The sequence below is a fragment of the Hyla sarda genome, chromosome 2 (assembly GCF_029499605.1).
Source record: "Hyla sarda isolate aHylSar1 chromosome 2, aHylSar1.hap1, whole genome shotgun sequence".
Lineage (NCBI taxonomy): Eukaryota > Metazoa > Chordata > Amphibia > Anura > Hylidae > Hyla > Hyla sarda.
Window position 1 is genome coordinate 381058843 of NC_079190.1, and position 24675 is coordinate 381083517.

At 44.2% G+C, this 24675-nt stretch overlaps 1 protein-coding gene across 3 annotated transcripts in view; it reads left to right on the top strand.

The window, feature by feature from the left end:
- The first annotated feature begins 7621 nt into the window (after positions 1-7621).
- Positions 7622-24675, top strand: part of SH2B2 (SH2B adaptor protein 2) — a 126990-nt gene continuing 109936 nt past the window's right edge. For 2 of the 3 annotated variants that reach the window (XM_056558506.1, XM_056558502.1), the window contains exon 1: positions 7622-8214. The gene's annotated coding sequence lies outside the window, so the exon portion shown is untranslated. The remainder of the gene's footprint in view (positions 8215-24675) is intronic. The other variant, XM_056558503.1, reaches the window with a different exon arrangement.

Genomic DNA, 24675 nt, shown 5'->3' on the forward strand with positions numbered 1-24675 from the left:
ACTCCCATCATGGAACAGACTTCTTTCCATGATGGGAGCAATAATTCCCTGGCTGTGGGAGACAGCTGGGGAGGATACATTAGTGTTTGTACTACTACCCCATCATGGAACAGCGTCTGTTCCATGATGGGGGTTGTAGTACAGGGGCTGAGGGATTGATTGCACCACGTCTCACTTCTGAGACCCAATGCGATCAGAAATTATTAAGCAGGGGAGCGGGCGGCATGGTCCACAACACAGCAATGTATCGTGTGTTTTAACTTTCATTTATAAATCCCCCGTGCCCTGAATGGCCGATACCGAGGAGCCATTCAGGGCTCCTGGCAGGGTTTTTAAAATGAACAGTTTGAGTGGCAGCGGGGGCCATATGTATATTAAAAGTGCTGTGGGGGGCAAGATATATAGTGCTGCAGGGGGGCAGACATATAGGCTATATATCTAGCCCCCCAGCACATTTATAATATGCCCCCCGCAGTGCATTAATAAAGAAATGAACCCCGTCGGCGCAGTTATGTATATACCCCGCGCCAGCTCATTTATATATACCCCCCACAGCGCATTAATAAACATATGACCCCGACCTGCACATTTATATACTGTATATATATATACCCCCGCCGGCGCATTTATATATACCCCCGCCGATGCATTTATATATATACCCCCCGCCAGCGCATTTATATATCCCCCGTAGTGCATTAATAAACATTTGACCCCCGCCAGCGCATTTATATATATATATATATATATATATATACCCCCCCCCCCGCAGCGCATTTGTCATAATATGCCACCGCAGCGCTATGAATGAAATGTAATTCTATCAGCAGTGCATAGTGCCAGCAGCCGGACGGCCGATGATGCTGATAGAAATACTTTTCATGCATAGCGCTGCGGCGGGATATGTATATAGAAGGGCTGTGGGGGGCAGATAACGCTATATGTCTGCCCCCCCCCAAGCACATCTATATGCATATGCGACCGCAGCGCTATGAATGAAAAGTATTTCTATCAGCAGTGCATAATGGCAGCAGCCGACTGGCCGATGATGCTGATAGAAATACTTTTCTTACACAGCGCTGTGGCGGCATATGTATACAGAAGCACTGTGGGCGGCAGATAACGCTATATGTCTGCCCCCCCCAAGCGCATCTATATACATATGCCACTGCAGCGCTATGAATGAAAAGTATATTTATTAGCAGCACATAGTGCCAGCAGACAGCTGCTGGCCCTATGCGCTGCTAATAGATATACTTTTCATTCATAGTGCTGCAGTGGCATATGTATATAGATGGGTTGGGGGGGCAGACATATAGCGTTATCTGCCGCCCACAAACTGTCCCAAACGCTGGAGCCGGTGCCGGGAGCTCGTGATGTCATAGCCCCGCCCCCTCAAGACATCACACCCTGCCCCATCAATGCAAGTCTATGGGAGGGGACTTGCATTGAGGGGGTGGGACATGACCTCATGAGGAGCAGGGCTATTACATCACAAGCTCCCAGCATCGGCTCCAGCGTTCGGACATATTAAGCTACTGACATGTACCTTATAATTTTTATGAATCATTATGTTTTGTTTTTTTTTGTTGTTTTTTAATTTGTCTGATTTTGTCCATGATTTTTAAATAAGTTGCCAAAAAAAGAAAACTTCAGGTTGGCAACCCTGCCGTGAGCTGTTTTGCAGTGGAAAACCAGTGAAGGCAATGCAGCATTGGCATAAGGAATCTTTTCATTAACCCCTTAAGGACCAGGCCAATTTTCACTGTAGGACCAGAGCATTTTTTGCACATCTGACCACTTTCACTTTAAGCATTAATAACTCTGGGATGCTTTTATCTATCATTCTGATTCCGAGATTGTTTTTTCGTGACATATTCTACTTTCTGTTATTGGTAAAATTTTGTCGATACTTGCACGATTTCTTAGTGAAAAATTCCAAAATTTTATGAAAAAATAGAAAATTTTGCATTTTTCTAACTTTGAAGCTCTCTGCTTAGAAGGAAAATTAATATTCTAAATAAATTATATTTTGATTCACAAATACAATATGTCTGCATCATAAAGTTGACATGTTTTTACTTTTGGAAGACACCAGAGGGCTTCAAAGTTCAGCAGCAATTTTCCAATTTTCCACCGAATTTTCAAAATCGGAATTTTTCATGGACCAGTTCAGGTTTGAAGTGGATTTGAAGGGCCTTCATATTAGAAATACCCCAAAAATGACCCCATTATAAAAACTGCACCCCTCAAAGTATTCCAAATGACATTCAGTAAGTGTGTTAACCCTTATCCTGCGTAAATTAGTTCAGCCTTCAGGTGCTCCGGTGGGCTGGAAAAGGTGGATACATTCTTAGGAAAGAGTCTCTTAGGACTGTATCCACCTTTTCCAGCCCACCGGAGCACCTGAAAGCTGAACTAATTTATGCAGGATAAGTCATCAACTGCCGAGCCGAGAAGTTTGTGACAAATCGAATTTACTGTAAGTTCGCTCATCTCTAGAAAATAAAAAGTAAAGGACAACACCAGCATGTTAGTCTTAACATTTTTTTTTATACACTAACAGGCTGGTGTAGACCCCAACTTTTCTTTTTCATAAGGAGTAAAAGGAAAAAAAGCCCCCCAAAATTTGTAGTGCAATTTCTCCCGAGTACGGAAATACCCCATATGTGGCCCTAAACTGTTTCCTTGAAATACGACAGGGCTCCGAAGTGAGAGAGCACCATGCGCATTTGAGGACTAAATTAGGGATTGCAGAGGGGTGGACATAGGGGTATTCTACGCCAGTGATTCCCAAAAAGGGTGCCTCCAGCTGTTGCTAAACTCCCAGCATGCTTGGACAGTCAGTGGCTGTCCAGAAATGCTGTGAGTTGTTGTTTTGCAACAGCTGGAGGCTCCGTTTTGGAAACACTGCCGTACAATATGTTTTTCATTTTTATTGGGGAGGACAGTGTAAGGGGGTGTATATGTTGTGTTTTACCCTTTATCATGTGTTAGTGTAGTGTATTGTAGTGTTTTTAGGGTACATTCGCACTGGCGGCGGTTTACAGTGAGCTTACCGCTAGGAGTATGCGCTGCGGCGAAAAATTTGCCGCAGCTCATACTTGACGCAGGAGACTTGCTGCAAGCCTGCCTGTGTGAATATACCCTGTACATTCACATGCGGGGTGGTAAACCTCCAGCTGTTTCGAAACTACAACTGACAGACAGTGCATGCTGGGAGTTGTACTTTTGCAACAGCTGGATGCACACTGGTTGGAAAACCTTCAGTTTGGTAAATATTGAGTCAGGTAACAAAACCTACCAGTGTGCCTCCAGCTGTTGCAAAACTACAACTCCCAGAATGTACTGATCGCCGAAGGGCATGCTGGGAGATGTAGTTATGCGACAGCTGGAGGTACACAACTACAACTCCCAGCATGCCGAGACAGTTGTTTGCTGTTTGGGCATGCTGGGATTTGCAGTTTTGCAACATCTGGAGAGGTACAATTTAGAGATCACTGCCAGTGATCTCCAAACTGTGGCCCTCCAGCTGTTGCAAAACTACAAAGCCCTGCATGCCCAAACAGCTGTCTGGGCATGCTGGGAGTTGTAGTTTTGCAACATCTGGAGGGTTACAGTTTAGAGACCACTGTATAGTGGTCTCAAACTGTACCCTCCAGATGTTGCTAGGCAACTTACCGGCTTTCGTCGGATCCAGGGAGCCAGCTGCACGACATCGCCAGACTCCGATCTCCTCCACCGATCGTCGCCCGCGGGGTAAGTGGACGTCGGCGCCGGTCCTCTGTCGTTTCCCCGTTCTGCCCTGCCTATTGTGGGTGGGCAGAACGGGGAAACCGAAAGTAAAGCCCCCCACCCCCGATCTGCTATTGGTTGTCGCGTCTAGACCACCAATAGCAGGGATAGGAGGGGTGGCACCCCTGCCACCTCACTCCTATCCCTTCAGGGGGATCGTGGGTGTCTTGGACAACCGCGATCCCCCTTATATTCCGGGTCACCAGGTCACCATAGACCCGTATGACCCGGAATAGTCGCAAATCGCAAGTCATGATCGCCGACATGGGGGGTCTGATGATCCCCCTGGGAATTTGCGCAGGGTGCCTGCTGATAGATATCAGCAGTCACCCCCGTCCGGTCCCCGCCCGGCGTGGCAGGGACCGAAATTCCCACGGGCGTACAGGTACGCCCTTGGTCCTTAAGTACCAGGGAGCAAAGGCGTACCTTGGTCCTTAAGGGGTTAATAGGTGTCCAAAAGATCAGACCCCTGGAGATGGGATTATCCCTCTAAGGCTGGGTTCACACTACGTTTTTCAACTACGGTTCCCGCATACGTTTTCTATCAAAAACCGTATGGGGAAAAAACGGATGGAACAGTATGGGAAAAAGTAAACCGTATGCGTTTTTAAACAGTATACTGTTTTTAAAAGTGCATACTGTTCCGTCCGTTTTTATTTTAAAAAACCTATACGTTTTTGAAAATTTTGTCCATTTTTAATGGGAGGGGTCTTGGGTGGGGACTTTAGGATGCAAATGCGCATGTGCAAAGAAAAAACGCATACGGTTTTGCTGTATGGAACCGTATACATGTGCGTTTCCCATTGACATCCATGTTAAAATAAAAAAAGGTATGCGTTTGCAATACGGTTTTAAAACTGGAGTCAAAACCGTGGTCAAACACGGTTTGGAGTACTGTTTAAAAACGTATTGCAAGCAAACCGTACGCAACTGTATGCATCAGGGTGCATACGGTTTGCAATGCTTTGCCTATGTATACGGTTTTCAATACCGTTCCATACGTTTTCACTAATGAAAACGTATGCGGGAACCGTAGTTGAAAACCGTAGTGTGAACCCAGCCTAACTTAACTTAATTACTACCTTTCATGAGGAATGTGTATGGCTACTTAAAGAGAATCTGGATATACAATACAGACCAAAAGTTTGGACACACTTTCTCTTTCAGAGTTTTCTTTATTTTCATGACTATGAAAATTGTAGATTCACACTGAAGGCATCAAAACTATTAATTAACACATGTGGAATTATATACATAACAAAAAAGTGTGAAAATATGTCATATTCTAGGTTCTAGCCACCTTTTGCTTTGATTACTGCTTTGCACACTCTTGACATTCTCTTGATGAGCTTCAAGAGGTAGTCACCTGAAATGGTCTTCCAACAGTCTTGAAGAGATGCTTATCACTTGTTGGCACTTTTTGCCTTCACTCTGCAGTCCAGCTCACCCCAAACCATCTCGATTGGGTTCAGGTCCGGTGACTGTGGAGGTCAGGTCATCTGGCGCAGCACCCCATTGTCTCTCCTTCTTGGTCAAATAGCCCTTACACAGCCTGGAGGTGTGTTTGGGGTCATTGTCCTGTTGAAAAATAAATGATGGTCCAACTAAACGCAAACCGGATGGAATAGCATGCCGCTGCAAGATGCTGTGGTAGCCATGCTGGTTCAGAATGCCTTCAATTTTGAATAAATCCCCAAGTGTCACCAGCAAAGCCCCACACCCCCACACCATCACACCTCCTCCTCCACACCAGCACACCTGTGAAGTGAAAACCATTTCAGGTGACTACCTCTTGAATCTCAACAAGAGAATGCCAAGAGTGTGCAAAGCAGTAATCAAAGAAAAAGGTGGCTACTTTGAAGAACCTAGAATACGACATATTTTCAGTTGTTTCACACTTTTTTGTTATGTATATAATTCCACGTGTTAATTCATAGTTTTGATGCCTTCAATGTGAATCTACAATTTTCATAGTCATGAAAATAAAGAAAACTGAATGAGAAGGTCTGTCCAAATTTTTGGTCTGTACTGTATACAATAACCCCAATGGGTAACTGATCCCATGCTAACTTAAGATTACATACAAGAAAGAACAAAATGCGTTTACAGATCAAAATGATACTTTATTGAATACAAAAAACACATTAATAAACCCACATAGGGGTGAAGGGAATACAAAATACAATAATAATAATAGTCACAATGGACCGGACTAAGAGCGGGGGCTACAAATAGACTAAATGAATTAATATAGTAAAGTGCAAGGGAAGGTATGTTATGAACAATCCCTAATAGCTGGGACTAAGCTCATACAGAGCAATATAAGACAACACATTAGTACACTCCATTACTATAAATAGAAATACATATACCAGACATATAACGGAGCCACAGTGGGACAGAGTATACCTGGGTAGCCACACACTGAACCCCAGTGTGTGGCTACCCAGGTACCGTATTTTTCGCCGTATAAGACTGGGCGGAAAAAGTCGGTGCGTCTTATACAGCGAATACACCCCCTATCGCGGCGGTCCGCGCGGCCATCAACGGCCGGTACCCACAGCTAATACAGGACATCACCGATCGCGGTGATGCCCTGTATTAACCCTTCAGACACGGCGATCAAAGCTGACCGCTGCGTCTGAAGGGAAAGTGACACTAACCCGGCTGTTCAGTCGGGCTGTTTGGGACTGCCGCGATTTCACCGGGCGGGAGCGACCTTACCTGCCTCCTCGGTGTCTTCTCCGTTCAGGGATCCCCTGTATGGCCGGCGCTCTCCTTCCTCGTCATCAAATCGTCGCGTACGTGCGTCGGCGTGCGCAACGACGTAATGGCGGCGACAGAGAGCGAGGATACCCGTCCGGCAGCAGAGACGTTCCGGAGCGACGGGGACACGGCGACAGCGATGAGTATTACCTCCTATGCAGTGGTCTTCAATCTGTGGACCTCCAGATGTTGCAAAACTACAACTCCCAGCATGCCCGGACAGCCGTAGGCTGTCCGGGCATGCTGGGAGTTGTAGTTTTGCAACATCTGGAGGTCCACAGGTTGAAGACCACTATTGGGTTCAAAATCTTTATTTTTTTTAGATTTTGCACCTATAAATTGTATTATACGCCGGTGCGTCCTATAGGGCGAAAAATACCCTCGTCATCAAATCATCGCGTACGTGCGTCGGCATGCGTAACGACGTAATGGCGGCGAGGATACCCGGCCGGCAGCAGAGACGTTCCGGAGCGACGGGGACACGGCGACAGCGATGAGTATTACCTCCTATGCAGTGGTCTTCAATCTGCGGACCTCCAGATGTTGCAAAACTACAACTCCCAGCATGCCTGGGCAGCCATAGGCTTGTAGTTTTGCAACATCTGGAGGTCCACAGGTTGAAGACCACTATTGGGTTCAAAATCTTTATTTTTTTAGATTTTGCACCTATAAATTGTATTATACGCCGGTGCGTCCTATAGGGCGAAAAATACGGTATACTCCGTCCCACTGTGGCCATTGTGACTATCCGGTCCATTGTGACTATTATTATTATTATTGTATTTTGTATTCCCTTCGCCCCTATGTGGGTTTTTTAATGTGTTTTTGTATTCAATAAAGTGTCATTTTGATCTGTAAACGCATTTTGTTCTTTCTTGTATGTGCTTTAAGAAAATCTGCTAATATAAACAATGGGGGAGATTTATAAAAAAAAACCTGTGTAGAGGAAGAGAGGTGCAGTTGCCCATGGCAACCAATCAGATTGCTTCTTTCATTTTTGAAGAGACCTGTGAAAAAGGAAAGAAGCGATCTGATTGGTTGCTATGGGCAACTCAGCAACTTTTCCTCTGCACAGGTTTTGATCAATCTCCTTCTAATAGCGCCTACCCTTAGCACCCCAGCTTTCCACCCAGCTTTCCTAAGGATGTCATGTTCCAAACTTCACTTCTGCTTTGCTGCATTACTAGGTAAACGTATCATTCAGGACTCTAGGAAAGTAGGGGTGGAACAAAAGTGGAAGCTGTAGCACTGGCCATACAAAGTGCCTGTAGCTGAAGCTAACCCCCTTCAATGTCCTATCTGTACTGGTGTCTTTCTTTGTTTGGAGAGAGTGGTATTATAGCGCTATGTACTTGAAGCAATATAGACATTCCCCCTGCCTCCTCCTACAAGAGCCATTGAGAAGAAAGGAAGATGCTGGTGTAATTCAAGCAGCAGCAGCAGCAGCAGCACAGACATGAGACTGGCCCTTTAAGAGCTGTGCAGGGAGCCGGGCACCGCCTCCAGCTCCGGGGGTGTGGAAAACAAGAAAGGGATTTGTGTGATCGTGTTATTTGTCGCCAGTGTGACAGCAATAGTGGAGCATGCCGACTACAAAGCCAGGGGTGTAAATCCCCCCGCGCATCGTGCACCAGCAATGATCCCCATCACAGGGTAAGTGAACCCTGCCAGCCCGGCCGTGCCCTCACTCAATGGGCACAGCTACAATGCATTGTTGGGGACAGATTTGGCTTACAGGGAGGGATCCTGGGACAAGTGCACATTGGTAGGGCTGCTGTTCTTTACTATGTTACGGGTGTCATTCATGGAGCCTGAGTGATCTGCATCTATCATGTCTAGCATGGCAGGCTGAGGTGCCCCCTGTGCCCTGGGGCTGCTAGCTGTCCTATATGAGCTGACCCCTCTGTGCCCCCCACCCCTGCATTATTGATGGAGGCTCCAGACCCAGGCAGATCTTGTGTGTGTGCCCTTCTTGTGGGGGGAGGACATGTATAGTATCATGGAGGCTGAGAGAGGTAAATGTTGTGTGACAGCCTCACATTCATGGAATAACACAGGGAGAAATATGTGTAAACAGCACTGGGGGCTTGTCTGCGTTGCCTTCTAGGACAGTGGTCTTCAACCTGCGGACCTCCAGATGTTGCAAAACTACAACTCCCAGCATGCCCGGACAGCCGTTGGCTGTCCGGGCATGCTGGGAGTTGTAGTTTTGCAACATCTGGAGGTCCGCAGGTTGAAGACCACTGTTCTAAGAGATGTGGGGGTGCACCCGCTGTCCTTTATATTACAGAATAGTTGTCGGCGACTATAATACAGCACTTGGTCTCCAAACTGTGGACCTCCAGCTGTTGCAAAACTACCACTCTCAGCATGCCCGGACAGTCGTTTGACCTCCAGCTGTTGCAAATCTACTACTCCCAGCAAGCTCAGACAGCCGTCCGACCTCCGTTGGCTGTCTGGTAATGCTGGGAGTTGTAGTTTTGCAGCAGCTGGAGCCCCACCATTTGGAGACCACACACAGAGCTGTATGGGGGCATTATCAACGTTAACGCTTACGTTGTCAGCCTATGTGTCGCCAATTCCTCGAAATGATTTGAGGAAGGAAGAACAGTTTCTTATACAGTGATCATCAGACCAGTCATCCTAAGTCATGACATTTCCTACATGGCTTGACAGGTCATGATCTAACCAGGTCCCATCTGTGGGACGAAAACAACTTATCCCCTATCCGCAGGACAGGGATAAGTGTTTGATCGCGGGGGTCCGACCGCTGGGACCCCCGCGATCTCCTGCACAGGGCCACGGCTCTGCCCCGGCTCTCCCGTGCAGGAGGCGTGCCGGCCGCAGCATGAGATGCTGCGGCCAACACACCTCCTCCTTGTAGTTCTATGGGAGAGGCGGGGAGGCAGCGTTCATGCCTCCCCGACTCTCCCATAGAACTATATGGGGAGGGGGCGTACCATCGACCTCTCTAGGTCAACGCTACGCGCATTAGCGCACTTACTGAGCGCTAATGCGGGGGCCCGGTTCAGGAGATTGCGGGAGGTCCCAGCGGTCGGACCCCCTGTGATCAAACACTTATCCCCTATTCTGTAAATAGGTGAGAAGTGTTATAACGCTGCAGATGTCCTTTAATAGTCAAAATTTAATTTGCCGACGCTGGGGTCGGTGCACCAGCTAATACCAAATGTGTGTGAATACAGATGTTCAGTAGCGTGTAACACGTTGATACGCCCATGGGATCACACGCCATCATTGGACCATGCTCTTGATAGTTCTTTATATTACTGTAGATCAGTGTTTTCCAAACTGTGTGCCTCCAGCTGTTGCAAAACTACAGCTCCCAGCATGCCTGGACAACATTTGACTGATACGGCCATCAGATCACACACCATCATAGGACCGCACACTTGATAGTTCTTTATATTACTGGAGACTAGTGTTTTTCAACCAGTCTGCCTCCAGCTGTTGCAAAACTGCAACTCCCAGCATGCCCAGACAGCCTTTGGCTGATATGCCCATGGGATGACACGCCATCATAGGACCGCACACTAGATAGTTCTTTATATTACTGTAGACTAGTGTTTTACAGTGTGCCTCCAGCTGTTGCAAAACTATAACAATTATAATCCTAAATACCAGCGTATTATGAAACACTTAGGTATCACAAATGTCCCGACGCGTTTCCCCCTTGTACTATATAAACAGTCAATATGAAGGGTTCCTCAGGAGACAACCAGCTAAGTAAAAAATAACAGGATAACCAAAAAGAGATATGATAACCCAGAAGGATAATTCTTCTTGCCGGAATAAAGATAAACTGGTCAGTTATGGACCACTCACTCAGATGCCATGATAGGTGGTATCAGTATTGTGGCGATCCCAGGTGCCAGACTTCCCTCCTCCCTGAGCGGCAGGATCACACGCCATCACAGGACCTCACACCTGATAGTTCTTTATATTACTGTAGACCAGTGTTTTTCAACCAGTGTGCCTCCAGCTGTTGCAAAACTACAACTCCTAGCATGCCCGGACAGCCGAGGGCTGTCCGGGCATGCTGGGAGTTGTAGTTTTGCAACAGCTGTAGGCTGTCCGGGCATGCTGGGAGAGCCGCAGCTGAAGGCTGTCCGGGCATGCTGGGAGTTGTAGTTTTGCAACAGCTGGAGGCTGTCCGGGCATGCTGGGAGAGCTGCAGCTGAAGGCTGTCCGGGCATGCTGGGAGTTGTAGTTTTGCAACAGCTGGAGGCTGTCCGGGCATGCTGGGAGAGCTGCAGCTGAAGGCTGTCCGGGCATGCTGGGAGTTGTAGTTTTGCAACAGCTGGAGGCTGTCTGGGCATGCTGGGAGTTGTAGGTTTGCAACAGCTGGAGGCTGTCCGGGCATGCTGGGAGAGCTGCAGCTGAAGGCTGTCCGGGCATGCTGGGAGTTGTAGTTTTGCAACAGCTGGAGGCTGTCCGGGCATGCTGGGAGAGCTGCAGCTGAAGGCTGTCCGGGCATGCTGGGAGTTGTAGTTTTGCAACAGCTGGAGGCTGTCTGGGCATGCTGGGAGTTGTAGTCTTGCAACAGCTGGAGGCTGTCTGGGCATGCTGGGAGTTGTAGTTTTGCAACAGCTGGAGGCTTTCCGGGCATGCTGGGAGTTGTAGTTTTGCAACAGCTGGAGGCACCTTGGAAAACACTGGTGTAGACATAGTGGCTGCATTATAAGCGGTGCATTAAATACTACATCAACACCTATGACAGGAGCCATTCACAAAGCTCTTACTGGAGTGCTGTGATTGCTTCTCTATAGCAGTGGTGGGGGCCATCTGGACATTTATTGCCCATTTACCTAAATAAACATGGCTATAGGCTATAATGGATAAGAGGCTGCTTTGTTATTTTGTCGTCGTAAAACGTAATCTTATTCTACCGCCCCTCACCCCTCGCACATGGATGGATTGGACATAGGAGAGCGGGGTGTATTGCAGATACAAGAGGTCCCTGGCAGCCGAGGCTTCATTCACATGGAGTTCAGTATGAAAACATCCCTGGCTCTATTGAATTAATGGCCTCAGTGTTTCCTTGGCCGAGCTGAGTGGCCATTTAAAGGTTTAATGTATTTATGATAATGACTGGTAGGAAAAGTCCAAGCAGACTCCTCCGCTCCCATCATTGTGCGGCAGATGGGTCTCATAGCTGGATGCGCTACACACACAGCTGCTCTACTCCACATCATAAAAAAGCTTATCACTCTTCCAGTATTGACTGCGGAAATGGAAAACTGCTCGGAGAACGTGGTACCAGCTCTGTGGTCTATGTGTGTTCCGTGAAGGATGCCGGGAACGCTCATTAGATTGCATGTCTGAGTTACTTCCCCACCGAAAAAAAAAAAAAACCTAGGTCATTTACAGGTAGCAATGGAAGCATTTAGACACCTTGAGGGATACACGTAGCATACATACAGTCATGGCCGTAAATGTTGGCATCGCTGAAATTTTTTTAGAAAATTAAGTATTTCTCTCAGAAAAGGATTGCAGTAACACATGTTTTGCTATACACATGTTTATTCCCTTTGTGTGAATTGGAGCTAAACCAAAAAAGGGAAGGAAAAAAGGTAAATTGGACATAATGTCACACCAAACTCCAAAAATGGTCTGGACAAAATTATTGGCACCCTTTAAAAATTGTGGAAAAATAAGATTGTTTCAAGCATGTGATGCTCCTTTAAACTCACCTGGGGGCAAGTAACAGGTGTGGGCAATATAAAAATCACATCTGAAAGCAGATAAAAAGGAGAGAAGTTCTCTTAGTCTTTGCATTGTGTGTCTGTGTGTGCCACATTAAGCATGGACAACAGAAAGAGGAGAAGAGAACTGTCTGAGGACTTGAGAACCAAAATTGTGGAAAAATATCAACAATCTAAAGGTTACAAGTCCATCTCCAGAGATCTAGATTTGCCACCCGTGGCACTGTAGCTAATCTCCCTGGGCATGGATGGAAGAGAAAAATTGATGAAAGGTGTCAACATAAGATAGTCCAGATGATGGATAAGCAGCCCCAAACAAGTTCCAAAGATATTCAAGCTGTCCTGCAGGCTCATGGAGCATCAGTGTCAGCGCGAACTATCCGTCGACATTTAAATGAAATGAAACGCTATGGCAGGAGACCCAGGAGGACCCCACTGCTGAAACAGAGACATAAAAAAGCAAGACTACATTTTGCCAAAATGAACTTGAGTAAGCCAAAATCCTTCTGGGAAAACGTCTTGTGGACAGATGAGACCAAGATAGAGCTTTTTGGTAAAGCACATCGTTCTGCTGTTTGCCAAAAATGGAATGAGGCCTACAAAGAAAAGAACACAGTACCTACAGTGAAATATGGTGGAGGGTCAATGATGTTGTTTTTTTTTTTTCCTTCTGCTGCCTCTGGCACTGGGTGCCTTGAATGTGTGCAAGGAATCAGGAAATCTGAGGATAACCAATGGATTTTGGGTCGCACTGTACAGCCCAGTGTCAGAAAGCTGGGTTTGCGTCCGAGACCTTGGGTCTTCCAGCAGGACAATGACCCCAAACATACATCAAAAAGCACCCAGAAATGGATGGCAATAAAGCGCTGGAGAGTTCTGAAGTGGCCCGCAATGAGTCCAGATCTAAATCCCATTGAACACCTGTGGAGAGATCTTAAAGTTGCTGTTGGGAAAAGGCGCCTTCCAATAAGAGAGACCTGGAGCAGTTTGCAGAGTGGTCCAACATTCCAGCTGAGAGGTGTAAGAAGCTTATTGATGGTTATAGGAAGCCACTGATTTCAGTTATTTTTTCCAAAGGGTGTGCAACCAAATATTAAATTAAAGGGGTACTCCCGTGGAAAACTATTTTTTTTTTTTTTAAATCAACTGGTGCCAGAAAGTTAAACAGATTTGTAAATCACTTCTATTATAAAATCTTAATCCTTCCAGTCCTTTTTAGGGGCTGTATACTAAAGAGAAATCCAAAAAACAAATGCATTTCCTCTGATGTCATGACCACAGTGCTCTCTGCTGACCTCTGTTGTCCATTTTAGGAACTGTCCAGAACAGGAGAAACACCATAGCAAACATATGCTGCTCTGGACAGTTCCTAAAATAGACAGCAGAGGTCAGCAGAGAACACTGTCGTCATGACATCAGAGGAAATGCATTTCTTTTTTGGATTTCCCTTTAGTATACAGCCCCTAAAAAGTACTGGAAGGATTAATATGTTTTAATGGAAGTGATTTACAAATCTGTTTAACTTTCTGGCACCAGTTGATTTAAAGAAAAAAGTTTTCCAGGGGAGTACCCCTTTAAGGGTGCCAGTAATTTTGTCCAGCCCATTTTTGGAGTTTGGTGTTACATTATGTCCAATTTTCTTTTTTTTTTCCTCCCTTTTTTGGTTCAGTTCCAATACACACAAAGGGGATAAACATGTGTATTGCAAAACATGTGTTACTGCAATCCTTTTTTGTGAGAAATACTTAATTTTCTGGAAAAATTTCAGGGGTGCCAGCATTTGCGGCCATGACTGTATGTTTATTTGATAGAGTGTCAAAAAGGTCCTGTCATGAAAGCTGTACAGTTTGGAGCAGTTTACATCTGTGGGATCTGCTCCCACCAAGCCTATGATGGTGTAACCTCTGTATTGGGCCTCATGTGCAGAGGTTATAAGGTGGCCATGGAATTCTATGAGCACATACTGTACAGATTTTTTTGCATTCTAAATCTTATGCTATGTAATATAGGTAATCCGTTGTCTTGCACATGTAGGGGCCATTGGTATGTTAAGGGTCCCATAGGGACTTAGTGTGCTGTAGAGCATGAGCTGTCAAAATGTCAAGAGGTCCCTCAACTTACAATGGCCTCAGTTTACAATATTTTTAACATACAATGGTGTTTTCTGGACCATTGTAACATGAATCCATACTCAACATGCAATGCTACTGACAGTCCAAATCTGTGAAACATGTCAATGGCTGGAAGAACTAACCAATTAGAATGGGCATTTCACTGGTAAAACCCCTGTATTACTGAAGTGCTTGCACTGACTGTCTGTCTGGTAGTGCCTCCCTACAGTACAGGATGGTACTACATGTTCTGTACTATTTACCTTTTCCAGGGACAGCTGTTCCTTTGGACACCAGGTGAGGGCGGCTCCATGTTACTTTTTCGGAACACTGTGTGTTCTGTACAGGACCCTGAAGAAGCTCCTGTCCTCTACATAGACAGTGATTTACAGCTTCCAGCAGCTCTTTCTATCTTTTATATGTAAGAACTTGCTTTATCTGTAATAGTTATCTACCTACAGGGATGTGGAAATCCTATCGCCCGAAGCCCAGGACATGCAGTTCTGGGCACAGAGCAGGTGAGTTTTTCATACATTTAACCGTGCTTCAGGCAAGCAGGGCTGGACCGACTTCCTCCTATAATTTTAAGACGCCGGTGCTCAAGGTGTATGAAGCAGGCTCCTGACTTAAAGGAGTACTCTGGTGCAGAGTACTCCTGCCCCGTCCTGCCCGAGCTGCAAAAAAAATGAAAATAAACCATCACTCACCTTCCTGGGTTCCCGCGGAGCGCCACTACAGCTGATCGGTCCTCCGGTCCATCTTCTTCATACTTCCGTGTGAACGAAGCGTCACATGACGCTCAGCCTATTATGGACCGAGGCAGAACATTGCGGCGGCTGGTGATAGGCTGAGCGCCATGTGACGCTTCGTTCACACGGAAGTATGAAGAAGATGGACCGGAGGACCGATCAGCTGTAGTGGCGCTCCGCGGGAACCCAGGAAGGTGAGTGATGGTTTATTTTCATTTTTTTTGCAGCCCAGGCAGGACGGAGCAGGAGTACTCTGCACAAGAGTACTCCTTTAAGCCCGCTCCATACCTGGTGGCCCCCAGTTGGAACGCTGCCCCCCCCCCAATCACGGGTGGGGGGGGGGTCATCCACTGTGGAGGTAGCCAGAGGGCTTACCTCTCATCCATGGCTGCCCCATGGATCTGCATTTGACTCAACCAAATAAGCACAGATCATACAGATCAATGGCATTCAATAGAACTGCATTGATCTGTATGCGAAATCTAGTGATTCCTCCTAAAAGTCCCCAAAGGGACTAATAAAGTGTATAACATGTAAGCTTGACCACAATGTGAATGAAAAAAAAAATTTCACCTCACAAATATATATATATTTTTTCTTTTTTTTTTTTCGAAGCATGTTATAGAAAAATGAGAGGTGTCATTACAAAGTACAATTGATTCCGCAAAAAACAAGATGCATATGGGTCTGTAGATTTATGGCTGTTATAAGGCAATTGTCATCCTGGAACCAATTCATATTGTAACTTGAGGGACTACTGTATTGTAAAGATTATTCTGCATTCTAAATCTTATGCCATGTAATATAGGTCATCAGTTGTCTTGCACATGGAGTGGCCATTGGTATGTTAAGGGGCCCATAGGGACTGCAGAGCATGAGCCTTTAGGAGCATGAGCTGTAGAAATGTCAAGAGGACTCATGTACCATATTTGGCTGTAAAGTTAAAGTAGTAAAAGTCCTTGAGTAACCCTCTTCCATTAATCTGATGAAAAATCCATTTGTTTCTTAGCCATGCATCCTTATAGGAACAGGTTTGACCCTATAGTTAAGGTTTCCACTTTTTTTTTTTTGTGGAAAAATGCAGTGGACAGATGTTAGCTAAAAGTTAATAGGAATTAATAAAACTCCAATTCCACTTGAATTTTTTGTCACTCATCTTTGGCGTTTTTCTGCAGTTTTGGGCTCAGTAACAGTTTTCCAAAATCTCAGTCTGTTGAGACAATGCTGTGTTTTTGAAGTCTATGGGAGCAAAAAATAAAATTAAAATAAAAGCCATAAATATGCCATGTGGATTTAGCATTGGCATTTCCTCTGGCATTTTCCCCCCATTTGTTCAATAGAAATCCTTGTCACATGTTGAAAGAATCACATGACTTGATATGATAAAATGAAAGAAAAAAAAAAAGAAACAAATGCCTATTTTTGAAAACGACACTACAGAAACTGCATCCTGGGAGTGCAAAATGACAGCAGTTTTTAGTGGCATTTTTTTTTCATATACAAAAAAAGCCAGAAAAAAACACGTGGAAACCTTCAACATCAAAAATTTAATCTGATGTGTCTAAAAACATGCTACCTGTCAGACGTGTGGTATATCAGCTTTTACGCATTTTAGTTTGTTTTGATCAAAATTGTATCCTTTTTGATGTTCCTCAGTCTATTTTATATTATTTTATTTGTAGTGTATAGATAAAACTTAGGGAGATAGTAGGGGAGATTTATCAAAACCTGTGCAGAGGCAATGTTGACCAGTTGCTCATAGCAGCCAATCAGCTTTTTCTTTTAATATTTTTAACTACATTACTTTCCTCTGCACAGGTTTTGGTAAATCCCCCACAAATGTGTCTTTTTATGTTAATAAATAATTGTTATATTCTCTCATGTATAAATATCGGGGCTATAATTTAGCGACATCCTTTATTACTCACCCTGTAGAATGTTACTTACCTGCTGTTTGATAATTTAGTGGATCCTTGGTGCCTCTCGGATCCCATAGTTACACTTCACTTTTGGAGAATTTTTGTACATTCTTTTCAATTACTGTCATACATTCCAGCTTAGAACACTGAGTTATTCCATGAACAGCTGGGTCAGTAAATGTAGGTCTCCCTTGTTTGGCCATTAAGGGTGGGAGGGAACCTCATACACTTATTGACTAAAAAAGAATGCAAGATTAATCAATCTGTTTTTATGGGCAAAACCAGATCATTTTAGTGTCAGGCGCATGTTCAAATCTGGGTCAGTATATGTAAGTTTATTGAGGCAGATTGTACAGCTGAAAAGAGGCCCTAGTACCCTGTTGGGCTGTCTGTATCCTGGATATATTTTCTTATAGTAAGTGCCCGGAAATGGTCCTGGCAGAGCCAGAAGTATGTAATGAAGGTGCCACCCATATCTTGATAGTGGACAAGGAAGCTGTGGGAGCTGCTAATGCCCTTTAGTGGATTAAACAATCTTCCCTACTGGTGGTCTGTCTGGGCTATCTAGAGCCTGTTTGCCATATGTGCATGCCCTCATATGTCCTCATAAGTCTGTCAACTGGGCAAAATGTCCTTGAGTGGGTTGCAGAGGCATGTTTGGTAGTCAATAATCTCTCACCTCACACTACCCGAAAGTAGCATCTGAGAGCCTTTTTAAGGGGCAGCACTTTTACACAGTGTGTAAACAGACCACAGTTGTAGTACTTTATGTATCTGCCTGAGACATCCAGCATTTCTATCTGGATGTATTATTTATTTGTCAACTAGCTGAGAACCCGGCGTTGCCCGGTTTTTCCTTCCTAATCCTTGTTGGGGAGGAAAATAAACAAAGGAGGAAACTTTTGACTTCATATCCCATCCTCATATATTGTTGTCCTATCCCAACCCCACATCTCGACCTCCTTTCCCGTCCTCCTATCTCAACCTCCTGTCCCGACCTCCTATCCCGTCCTCCTATCCCGTCCTCCAATCTCGAGCTTCTATCCCGACCTCCTATCCCGACCTCCTATCCCGTCCTCCTTTCTCGACCTCCTATCCCGTCCTCCTTTCTCGACCTCCTATCCCGTCCTCCTTTCTCGACCTCCTATCCCGTCCTCCTTTCTCGACCTCCTATCCCGACCTCCTATCCCGACCTCCTATCCCATCCTCATATCTCAACCTCCTATCCCGACCTCCTATCCAGACCTCCTATCCCGACCTCCTTTCCCGTCCTCATATCTCGACCTCCTATCTTGACCTCCTATCTGGTCCTCCTATCCTGACCTCCTATCCCGACCTCCCATCCCGTCCTCATATCCCGACCCGTAATATGTGTACCAGGTATTGAAATAGCTCCAGCCGTACGGAAATTATATGGGAACATACATTTCCCATTGGTTTGCATGGGACTTTAAACAAAAACCCCAACCCTCACAAATGGGGGTAGTTAAGGGTTAAATTAACTATCCTATATTTTAAGTGGACATATAAGTAACATGTGACCAAGTATTATCGAAATATCTCCAGCCGTTTGGAAGTTATGCAGGAACATATATTTCCCTTGGACTTGCATGGGACTTTAAACATAAGCCCCGCCCCTGGCAAATAGGGGTGAGTAAGGGTTAAATTACGTATTCTATGTTTGTTGTTGACATATAAGTAACATGTGTGCCAAGTTTCATTTTAATATCTTTAGCCGTTTGAAAGTTTTTGTGGAACATACATACATACATACACACACACAGACACGTTGAGTTTTATATATATATATATATATATATATATATATATATATAGATGAGTGTATTTAATTTTATGTTTCACCCCACTTTCTTACAGGAAAAGCAAACTATAGCAAATCTGTAGAGCTCCATTGGTTTGTATTGCCAGTAACATTGTAATACCATTCACAGGTGGCTTTATGTATTTATGGGTCATCTTGATTCTGCACCTTTTTGTTACCTATCCCAGATTGCATGTGATCCGGCATTACATTGGGGGCTCCTAGGTTCCAGGAACACCAATCACCATCCCATAGGTCGGTAGATCTAGTACATATTCACCTGCCCGGCGCCCAAAACTACTTGTCCCGGGCGTCGGGCGATAGGATTTCCACATCCCTGATACCTACAGTAGAGATGGACCAATCCTTGTGCACAACTCTAGGAGGTTAGTACACTCATAGCAACCAATCACATCACACCTTTTCACATTTTTTTTAAATCACCGTTAGAAAAGCTGCTATAGGCAACAAATACAATGTAGCTAAATAGCACAGCACAATGGCCGGCATTTATCATTGTAGGTGTAAGTGAAGCATTTTTCTACACCTTTTTTTGTGTGCTGGTAATGTGTAGGAGCACCACATTTATTATATGGTCACAGAGCATTTGATAAATTTTGTGCAGGTCAGGCTTTGCGCTTTTTTGCGCCTTTTCACAAAAAAGCGCAGTTCATAAAACCATTCCATATCATGTGTATTGCCAAAATCAGTGGATTGCTGAAATGTGTAAACCAAAAGGTGCAAAAAAGGCGCAAATAAACCCTGCTTGCGCCTTTTGCACCTTTTCTAGACACAAAAAACGATCTAAAGACAATGATAAATGTCGGCCATTGTGTTACATTGAATTTATTAATGTAACATATTGACAAAAACAGCTGGAGATGGCTTCTATTACACATCCCATATGGGTTGTCATTTAGCTTCCCTTTGGCCTTGATTATCAAATTTTAATAAAATGATACAGACTTTAGATTTAGGAAGGAAAGCTGGCAGGACCCCTGATGGAACTGTTATAGAAGCCATTTTGGTTGCAGGGATGTGGAATTCCTATCGCCCGACGCCTGGGACATGCAGTTCCGGGTGCCGGGCAGGTGAATTTTTCTGGCCCTTAGTCCTGCTTCGGGAAAACAGGGACGGACCTGACAAGCACTGTGGCGCTCAGCAGTCTGTATGGAGCGTAGTGCTTGGCGGTATACCGGTTCATATCGAATACCAAAATTTTTGTCCTGCACGATATTAATTTTTCCCATACCGCAACACCGGTTGGGCCCCTCCCCCTTGGGAATGACTAAATTATCAACCCAGAGCTGCGCTATCCCCACATCGGGTAACTGATCATATGTGACCCGTGAGCGGTGTTCTGTTTCCCCCCCCAATTAATTATCAGCCCAGCGCTGCGCTGTACCCTTCGGGGAACTAATCACATGTCACCCGCAAGCGCTGCCCTCATCGTCCTCCTGTTTGTTGCGGGCCGCCGGCGCTGGAACTCTATACTGTACGCTGTATTCTAAGCCACTGTAAGCCGGCTTCTCAACCTATCACCGGTTGAGGCAGAACATCGATGCGGCCGCTGATAGGCTGATGGCTCTCCGACGTTCCCGTCCCCAGGAAGCATAAGTTACAAAAATACTGTGATACACAGCTCTAATGGAGTGGGCTCCCGACTCCTGCACGCTCCGTACTCTGCAGCCCCCGGTTGTTCTCAGCGGGTGGCTATTAACCCTTTAGATCGCCACTGTCAAAGCTGTCGGCACCGTCTAAAGGGACATGTGAATGCTCCCTGGTGGGCTAGTGGGATGGATCATCTTCCCCCCCACCCCAGCGTGATCGCGGGAGGGGGGGGGGGGGGGGGGTTGGGTGCGAGATCCACTATAGAGGTAGCCAGAGGGCATACCTCTGCTGCTGTGTCTCTGATGTCTGTGTCATTGATAGAGCCTGGCTGAGCTAGGCTGTATCAATGGATCGCAGAGCACACAGATCAATGGAATTCAATAAAACTATTGATCTGTATGAGGAATCTAATAATTGCTCCTAAAAGTCTAATAAAGTATAAAACAAAAAAAATAACCAAAAAAAGTTGTAATAAAAGTTTAAAAGACACACATTAACCCCTTCCATGTTAAAAGTTCAAATCACCCCCTTTTCCTATATAAAAACATGTAAACATAATAAAAATAAACATATTTAGTATCGCTGCGTGCGTAATTGTACGAACTATTAAAATATAACATTATGTATCCCATATGGTAAATGACATAAATGTAAAAAAAAAAATTATAATACCAAACCACAGAATTACAATTTTTATAATATCCTGGAAAAAAAGTTAAAAAGCGATTCAAAAGTCAGATCAATACCAAAATGGTACCAATAAAAAAAAAACTGATTATGGTGCAAAAAAAATTGCCCTCATACAGCCTGGTATGCCCCCAAAAATTATTATTATTTTTTTTTTAAAGCTACAGGGGTAAAAAAAAAATGGTGTAGAAAGCAGGGCTGTGGAGTCGGTAGATAAATGTTCCGACTCCACAGTTTTTTGTTCTTCCGACTCCCCGACTCCGACTCCCCAATATTAATATGCAAATGTATTTATAAACACAGTTGAATCCAAGAAGCTGTTCCACCAAGTTCTTCTTAGCTCTTCTAGCAGAGAGAGGTAGTTGGGCAGAAGCTGCTGCATTCTCCTTTTTGTGTGCTGATCTTCTGCTGAAGATAGGGCAGTGGGAGGATCCAGGAAGGGGTATTTATTATAAAACATGATTTCCCTAGTAGAATCCCATAGTCATGTTTAAAGTTTAAGCTAACAATCGGAGTTTACAAGTTTTTATAGCCTTAGCTGAATGGCAGCAGTTTTTCCAATGGTTTACAGCTTCAGTTTTGAACTATTGACCCTCCATTCCCTTCACTTATACAAGTGTCTCTAGTCCTGCAAAAAACATATTTACTTAATCCCTTATCAGTGAGAGGCTAGGTTACCCATGGGTTCCCTGTAACAGCAGAACACAACACTATGGAAAGTATAAGTATTGCCACTCCTAATTGTGCGTTGTGTGCCATATAGTGAAGCACATGAAAAGCATGCTTCTTCACTGTCTATTAACGTGTTTGTTTTGCGGTTACGTGAAGCACTGCATGCATTGGTCTTTATTCTTACAGTAGAGAAGTCATTATTTATAACTATTTGTGAATTGGGACATTTAAACTTGCTTTTTTTTAAATTCCAATATAAATCTAGTAGGAGTCGGAGTCGGCGCATTGTTTGCAGATTCCGACTCCAGGTACCCAAAATTTTGTCCGACTCCTCAACTCCGAATCCGAATCCACAGCCCTGATAGAAAGCCACCAAATCTGCAATATTATCTTTTACTACTTTTACTATTTAAATTTCACTTCACTGATTTATATATATATATATATATATATATATATATATATATTTCTTTATTTTTTTATTTTTATTTTTTGGTTCAGAGAATATGTTATTGAAAAATTAAAAGGTATCATTATAGTAGGTAGTTATGGCTATTATAGGGCAAGGAGGAACAAATGAGAGCGTAAAAGCCAAAATTGGCCCAGACAAGTGGATCGTCATTAAGGGACAAGTAGATTTTGCTCCGTTTTAGTCCCATGAACAAGTAGTTTCTTATTAAATTTCTACACCCCTGAGTTGTCGTTCAATTTTTCTTTGACAATTATGGTTGAATACCACATGATGACACAAGGACTTATATTTACTAGTGAATTTATTTTGGAAACTTCTCCTGAAACATTTGTGGTTATTGCCATTGACATAAACCGATTTATGATATAGTAAAGCTGCAGCACCATCATGTTTCCTAGAGAATGTTGTAAAAGATCAAAACATTTGTGATGAAAATATTGTTGCTTTCCTTGCCTGGAATTGCATAGAATTTGCACAGATGGTGATTGGAATCAGGATAGAGACTTATTTTGACTTGTTCTTATCACATCGCTGTTGTTTATGTTGAGGTTTGTTATTACAGTGTGTACCAGAATTGTGAATTATTTTACATTACATAGGGGAATTGATATAATGGTTTAAGTAATTGAATGTATTGAGAAAATGGAGTTGTGTTCCAAACATCCGTCCTTTTGCCTGTCAGTACGACAGCCTGTTTTATCTAATGTCGTATAATTAGCGTTCAGCACATATGCTTGGTGAATTAGAATTTACAGTCTCTCGGGGTCAACAACAGACTGGAGATTAAAAACATGAACATAGTCTCTGGCTAGTCTATCCTACACAAGTGTTGTTAAACATATGTTGCATGAAGAATAAGGGAAATCACATGAAAACCAGGGGTCAGCCATAGATTGAAGGGCCTTTCCGGTTCCTAAAAAAATAAAAATAAAATAGTTGTAAGTAACAAAATAAACACTGCCCACTTCTTCAATCCTCCGCTGATCCAGCATTGATGCTAAGGCCAGTCTTTGGCTGCCTAGGTCACATGGCCACCATTGCAGGCAGATTGTATACAAAGAGTGGCGAAAGACCACTGGAGCATACTCACAAGATTGTTCACACGGTGGAAAATGAGTGGAATGTCCGCTTGGAAAACGTGTGAGCAAATTTCCGTGTCTTGCGTTAGGACCGCTTTGGAAGTGCGTTGTCTACATGGATGGCAATGGATTTTGCCAAAAGAATTGACATGTCAATTCTTTTAGCGGAGGCCGAAATGGAGATTTCTGTGGTAGATGTTTCCGCTGCGAAAATTCTACAGCATGCACGGTGCCACAATATCCCATGAAAAACAATGGGGCTCTACTGCAATGGAATTTACAAGCAGAATTTTTAAGCTGGATTCTGCCTAGAAATTCCGCTGTGTGAACATAGCCTAAGGCTACAGCCACAACAGAAATGTTAGAGGTTTCCCTATCCAGTTTTGTGAATTGTGTGGAATTTGGTGGAGATTCTTGCAGATTTGCCACTGCACATTATGGTATTGAGTTTGGGGAAAAAAATGTCAGGGTTAGGCTGCGTTTCCACTTGGCAGTTTTTTTTTGAGAAACAGTATGTGAAGAAAAAGAAGGACACGCACTCGCCATCCCAGGGGACATCAAACGGCAGCTTTATTCGGACACACTGAAAGCATCGGCATGAGATGTGTAGACAGCGTTCCTATGCAGCAGCAAGTCAGGTGTAAGGGCGAGTGGAGCACAGGTAAGGGGCATTGTGCTGGGGCGACAAACTCGTTTCACGTCATTGCTGACGCTTCATCCGGCCTGAGCCAGAACGGGATACTCTGAATTTATATACATGTGCACTAGTGCAGTAACCAATAGCAACAGACATAAATCAGCAAGTGTAAAATACAAAAACGAAGCACACGGCTTCATTGTGAGATGAAAAACAAATGCAAAAGCAGGGAAATGAAACCAAAAACAAGATATGCAACAAAAAAAAAAGATGATAAAAGAACAATATTGCCTTATAGAAATTGAGCAAAATCACTACGCTCATTTAAGCCCAGAGCTCCTGTGGCATCCAGCCGGATAATCCACTTGGCCTCTTGCTGTAATAAATAGGTATCGCGATCTATACCACTTTTAGGAAAAACCGTTCAAGTCCCATAAATTTCAGATTGGCAGGACTACTGCCATGATGTTCTTTCATATTTTAGGCAGTTTTAGGTACTATTTTAGGCAGTTTTTATAGCCAGAGTGGGGGGGGGGGGGGGGGAACAGCAGAAAAAACGCAAACACATGTCATTTTAGCCTGTAGATGTCTATACTCAAAAAAAAAACTGCCACTAAGCCTAAAAACACCAC